General features: G+C 50.4%; 1 protein-coding gene across 5 annotated transcripts in view; it reads right to left on the reverse strand.

Annotated features, from left to right (window-relative positions):
- Positions 1–2,941, reverse strand: part of CNOT6 (CCR4-NOT transcription complex subunit 6) — a 42,062-nt gene extending 39,121 nt beyond the window's left edge. For 2 of the 5 annotated variants that reach the window (XM_090064327.1, XM_090064323.1), the window contains exon 1: positions 2,787–2,941. The gene's annotated coding sequence lies outside the window, so the exon portion shown is untranslated. Of the gene's footprint in view, positions 1–1,032; positions 1,353–2,786 lie in introns of those variants that run through there. The other 3 variants (XM_090064326.1, XM_090064325.1, XM_090064324.1) reach the window with 2 other exon arrangements.
- Between the last annotated feature and the right edge of the window lie 3,611 nt (positions 2,942–6,552).

Genomic DNA, 6,552 nt, shown 5'->3' on the forward strand with positions numbered 1-6,552 from the left:
ACTCCCTTGTAGGATGTTTAATTATCAATATATAGATTAAAGAACAAGATATGCTGTGTTTGACCTAGGGCAGTGCCTATATTAAACTGTCTACATCAGAATTAGGAAAGACTACATTAGAATGAGGAAAAAAATCTAGATATTGCAGCTCAGTCTGCTGCTTTAATTATATGGATATTCTTGTTAGGTGTTAAGCTTTATACCATTTTCTTTTCTACATGACACTACATAATCACCCTTTTTTTTCCTGCTGAACAAAAAGTCTATGGAGAAAGCAATAACTAATATCTGATGTATGCCTAGACACTAACAATAAAAACGAGCCTTCCTTCACATATTCACTTGACAAAAGAGGCTAGTAAGAATACTGATTAGGAGCATATGTTTTAAGCATCTTGTGCCTGATCTGATCATGCTGTATCTGATATACAACACATGCAAAATCCATGGGTTTTGGCTTCATCTGAACCAGGGATGCCATGTTACATGCTATTCAATTCTCACACACATCCAAGATTACATGACAGGATGAAAAACAGAATACTTGTTGACTTCAGCATTCTGCTGGAAGAGAAAACAGAGGAAATGGGCTTTAGGGGAGGGAATATCTTTGTTCTGTTAGTACAGAACAACAGAGTTCTGGCCCATGACTGTGGCATCTAGGCACCAGACTAATACAAATAATAAATAATGCACTTTGAACAAAAAACCTTAGCCGCCCTAGGTTTTGTCATATGCTGTATAGCTACAATTTTTTCTACTTTCTGTTTATGTTATGAGAAGGATGCTTTCTGTTGAAGTGAAAGACTTGTGAATCTCATTTCAGCCAGCCTTGGAAGTGGTCCTCCTATTTTTCAAGGGGGCTTTCTCCAAACAAAACCATGTACCAGGTTACTAAAACAGCTTTTTTCTTGTTCACCTCTGGAATAGCCTGGTCTTAATGGTTTTTCTTCCACTTCAAACTCAGGGGCACTACATACTTTTCCTTTAATAAAGAGATCTGCATGTGTCAAAAATGTCAAAAATAGTTACCTGCCCATGCAGTATTATAGTCTCATCTAGCTTTATATTTCAGTTCTTCCTCTAAAATTCAAGCAAAATAACCAGCCTGAACACATCAAGACTGCACCCGGAGTTCAACTTCAATATGCAACAGAACAGAGATGCATTGTAGTCTCCTTCGTGCAAATGGACAGATCCAAGTGATTCAGGTGAAAAGTAAATAAAGAGTTAATCCAAATGTGAATGGCTCCATTTCAGTAACAGCATGAATAAACCCCCACAGAAGGCTTCATTGCTAGCTGCAAACTCCAGAGTCCAGATGACCCAGCAGGAAGAACACAGGGTGGATAATCCTGTAAAATTACCTCAGTGGAAATGTTGATAAATTCCCAATTACGAGACCTGCTCTAGGATGAAAAAAAAAATGCAAGATACAATACAATTACCAGTCAATGCTTGCAAACCTTTGCAAGTAACAATTACCACAGGTATTCCTCAATCCCTTGAACTCTGTGCAACTGTCACCTATCACAGTAAAATCCTGTTAAATAAAATAACTCCCTGAAATATGGTAACCAAAGAGCTTCAACTGTGATTATAAAGTAAATATTTGCTTAAGATTGACATAAAAATAATTTTCGACCTCAGATTATTACACAAGAACACCTAAGTTTGTTTTATACATACTTCTCATATTGAAAGAATAATGCATTTCACTTAGGGATTACAATTCATGTCAACATTATAGGTCAGGTAACCTATAAGAATCAGGTAGATTTTGAAGAAACAGGCTTTTAAGTGTGAGGCCAAACTAGCCTTAAAAAGCTTCAAAACCAGGTAGCTGGATATATAGCAACTACTGTATTGGGCTTTTAAAAAAAGCAGAAAGACACTAGAAGGTCTCGTACCCACTTCAGAAATGTTTACACACCACTCATTTGTGCCAGCATGTGACAAAGGACGGCAATCCCCACCCTCCCTGCAACTTCCCAATTACGGGAGTAACGAGAGGCGCGCGAGCTTCGTCACAGGTCGGAGCAGAGCACCCAATATCACTCCCACCCCCAAAGAGGCACATGTCGCCCTGCCCGAGACACACTAAACAAACTTGCTTTTTTGGCAGGAGCCCAAGGGCCGCACGTCCCAATCCCTCTGTTTATCCCTGCATGCGTGTGTCCCCCGGTCTCCGCGGCCCAGTCGCTTACCTGTGTGTCACTGTGAGCCCGCCCCCCCCAGCTGCCTGCATTGGACGGCAGCACTGTCACTCCCGCTCGCCACCGCTCTCCCTTTCTATTTCTCACCCAGGCAGAAAGCACTGGCGGTCGCTGCTGTGGCCTCCTCCTCGCCAGCTAGGCCTCAGCTCCAGCAGCCAGCGCCAGTGCAAGCTTCTCCCAGGGCAGGAGACAGATCCTGTCAAGGCCCCAGTTTTGTTCGCTCCTCACCACCAGCTTATATGTACATACATAAACGTATAGATATATATATTTTTTTAAAAATGCATCCTTTTTCCAGCTGTTGGGGGCAATCTGGGAGAGGGACAATTAGCAGACAGATGTCATTTTCCCAGGTCGTGGTGTGTCCCCACAGGCACCCCCCTGCACCCCTTTTCCTCTCAGTGTGGCCCCCCCCGCCCAGCTGCCTTCTCCATCGGGTCAACCACCTCCCATCGCACCCCAATATCCAAGCTCAGGACAGCGATAAATACATCGCCCCTCCCCCCTCCATGAGGGCCGCCCCCTCCCACGGGGTGGGGGGCACGGCCCCCCCCCGGCTCCCGCCCGTACCTGTGGCTGCAGCATCCCCGTTCCCCCGCCGCCCTCGCTCCGCCGCCTGCCTGGCTCTTTGTTTCCTGCCGCGGGCCGGACGGGAGAGCGGCTCCCCCCAGCCTCCGCCTCCTCCTCCTCACACTCATTGAAAGCAAACAAGCATCATGGCGGCGGCTGCGGGGGCCCCCCGCGCCCCCTCCCCCCGCCCCAGGCCCCGCCCCCGCTCGCGCGCCATTGGCCGGCGCGGGCCACGTGACGCCTTCGCGGCCGTTGCGGCCGTTGGGCTCCTCAGGCGGCCTCGGGCCTGTGGTGGCGCGGCGAGGCGGCGAGGAGCGAGGTAAGTGTCGGGGAACTGCAGGAGGGAGCGCGCGGGGACGTTTGCAGGTGGTGGTGGGCATCGCTTTGCTCCAAGTCTTACTCGTCCTCCCCCCGGTGCTGGCCTCCCTCGTCCCTGGAGGACGCTGGTCTGAAGGGGGGGCAGCTGTTACCTTGGCTGGGGCACCTGCGCCCCGTCTCCTGTGCACCGCGGCGGCGAAAGGAGACCTTTTTTAAATCATTATTATTAAAATATATTTCCATAGAGAGAGAGGGCGTTGTGTATATACATCCTCTGGCAGAAATTTTCCATCGTACCTCTCAAAACCTTAGGGTTTAAATTTGCCGGTCGGAAGATGGACCTGCCCATCCCTCTGCTGATGACTTCACCCATATATGTGGGGCGGTCGAGATGTGGGGCGCCGTGGGCTTTTTGAGCACCTTGAGATGCGGCAGGGTCCGATTAAGGCAGGGGCAGGCAGTTATTTTGGGCAGAGGGCCGCTTACCGAGTTTTGGTAAGCCATCGAGGTCCTGCATGACAGGCAACTGGAGGCAGATAAGCATTAATTTTCTAAATTTTGTAGGGGCCCGCGGGCCAGATAGAATCGCCTGGTGGGCTGCATTTTGCCCGCGGGATTGCATTTTGCCCACTCCTGCATTAAGGCAAAAGTTAATCATTGTGTTTAAGCAAGAAGTTTGCAATTGGTTTGCTCTCATTCATTATGAAGAGCTCTTCTCGAAAAGAAAAGGGGCTAATAAATGAGTGCTCGTAGCCGAGAGCGCTGTCTGTACTTGAGGCTGTCCAATGCCATTATAAGATCCAGTTTTTAGCTCGGCACCTTTTAACCATTCAAGCTGAAATACATCATGCTGGGTGTCCGTCATAGGCTAAAAATGGTTTTTGAAAAGTGTCAGTGCAAATGTTTCGGTAAAGTTAAGGGGGTGGAAAAATTGGCCCACTCTGAAAAACTCGTACAGCCCTGTTCTTGCAAAGCTTTAATGCTTTGGTGATTGGAGGCGGTGCAAGAGATGTGATATGGAGGGTGCCTTTGCTTTTCCCCTGAGTAAACTCCCAAATTTGGTACAGGTATAAGCCTGTGAAAATGCATTTCCAGGTGCGCAGGGGAAACTTGTTTGGCTTCCTAATTCTTCAGAATCTACCGTTGGGCGGATCAGAACCAGATTAAATTCAACACTGAGAAGCGTAAAGTGCTGGATCCATCTGGGGACGAACAGCCCCCAGCACACCGACAGGCTTGGTGATGCCAAATGACTGAAAGAGACCTGAGTATCATAATAGACTGTAGTATGAACATGAGCCATTAGTGCGATGCTGTAGCCAGTAGGGCAAATAATACTCTGGCATGCATCAATCGATGCATCTCCAGCAAAACTGAGGAGGTGATTTTTCCGCTTTCCTTGGCATTGGTGAGACTGCAGCTGGAGTACTGCGTCCAGTTCCGGGTGCCGTGCTTCAACAAGGATGTGGAAAAACCTCAGATAGAGACTCCAGAGAAGAGCCAGCCATATGATCAGAGGCTTGCAAGGCAAGCCATCTGAGGAAAGGCTGAGGTACTTGAGCCTCAGCCTAAAAAACATAAGGCTAAGGGGGGACTTAGTAGCAGCTTACTGCTACATCAGGGGAGTACATTGAGGGCTCAGCAAGCAACTGTTCACCCTTGGGGAGAACCAGGAGTAATGGCCACAAACTCCTGGAAGACCGTTTCAGGCTTAATGCTAGGAAAAACTTCTTCACAGTTAGGGTGTCCAGACTGTGGAATAAACTCCCTTCAGAGGTGGTGCAGTCACTTATCCTGGAAATCTTCAAGAGGAGCCTGCACAGTCACCTTGCTGGGGTCACCTGACCCCAGTTGTCTTTCCTGCCTAGTGCAGGGGGCTGGACCTGATGATCTTGCAAAGTCCCTTCCAGCCCCTAACAATCTGTGAATTGTTGAGCAGGCTCCATCCAGCCCTTCACAGCTCCCATATACTAACTGGATTGCATGGGCACCATCCAGCAAGAGTGTGGGAGCATGCTCTGGCTGAGGCTGCATTGTCTGCAGTCTCCTGCAGATGACTTGCCGGTGCCCAGTCAGTGTGGAGAGGAAGGAGGAGCAGCTTGACTGGAATGCAGAGGAGTATGGAATGGGGTGGGGAAGGAAAGGGGGAATAAGCAGGAGCAGAGAAGAAAAGGACCCTGGAAAGGCTTGTGGGAGACTGGAGGGTGGGGTGAGCGCAGGATCATTTGTAACCACTGTAGTGTATTTTTGTGCACAAACTGGATTGGACCCCCAGAGTCCTTTGCAGTTAAGTAGATGGCTGTGAAACCCACTGACCCAAATGTATGTTTCATCACCCTCTAGCAGCAGGTCCACATAGAGCAGGGGTGGGTAAAATACGGCCTGCTGGCCAGACCTGGCCTACCAGGTGTTTTTTTTTCCCATCTGATTTATGGGCGCCCAACAATTAATTGTACCCCACCCAGCCCCTGGGGTTCACTCCCATCCTCATGCCTGGGAGGGCCCTGGCCCTGGCCAGCTCGCACAACTTTTAGGCAGGGCCACTGCTGCAGCCACCGGGGGACCTGCTTGACTTCCCCAGCCTCCAGCAACTTCTCCCCGTGTCCCTGCTGCAGCACTTGCTCCACACAGCAGGTAGGGAAGTGGCAGTTGGCAGGGGAAAGCTGCAGCTGAGTGGGAGCATGGGGCTGGAGCTGGCAGGAGTGTGGAGCCTGCACTCAGCAGGAGCTTGTGTGGGCTGGGTATGGGTGTGGGTGTGAGAGAGGGTGGGAAGGTGTGGGGACCTCCCCAGGTACCCTCTTCCCATGCTGCACTGTCCCCACTGCTAGCAGCATTAGGTGGCAAGCCCTCGGGGTGCTCATGGCCTGCTCAGGCCCGTCTGGCAGCATGCAGCTCCAGCCAGTTCCAGTAGCTGCACTTGGCAGCAAGGAGTGGACCCAGGCTGGCCTGTCTCTATTGCAGTGGCTCATGTGCAGCTCCCAGGACTCCACTGGGAAGCAGGGAGTGGAGAAGGCAGCTGGCTTTATGGTGTGGGGCTTCCCCCTAGTGGTGCGTGAGTCCTGGGAACTGTGCATGAGCTCTGGGGAGCCCTGTGTGATAGAGGTGGTCCAGCCTGACTCTGCTTCTTGCCATGTGCAGCTGGACCTGTGCACCACCAGGTGGCTGTGCATGTGCAAGCCATGAGTGCCTCCAGGACCTACTGCTGCCGCTTGTGACAGGCTGTGTGCCATATGGGAGGGAGCATGTTGGGGGAGGGGTCCCCACCCACCACCTTTTCTCTCGGTCCCCACCCCCAACCTTTTCTCTCACCCCGCACACTCGCACCCTGCACACACACTCCTCCCAGAATCCCCTGCACATATACATACACCCGCACCCCCCACATAGTCACACCCCCTCACAACCCCCCAATATACAAGAGTAAGTCTTTATTTTTGAGCTATTATGG

This window comes from Crocodylus siamensis, chromosome 10, assembly GCF_052110815.1.
Source record: "Crocodylus siamensis isolate JL-2025a chromosome 10, ASM5211081v1, whole genome shotgun sequence".
NCBI lineage: Eukaryota > Metazoa > Chordata > Crocodylia > Crocodylidae > Crocodylus > Crocodylus siamensis.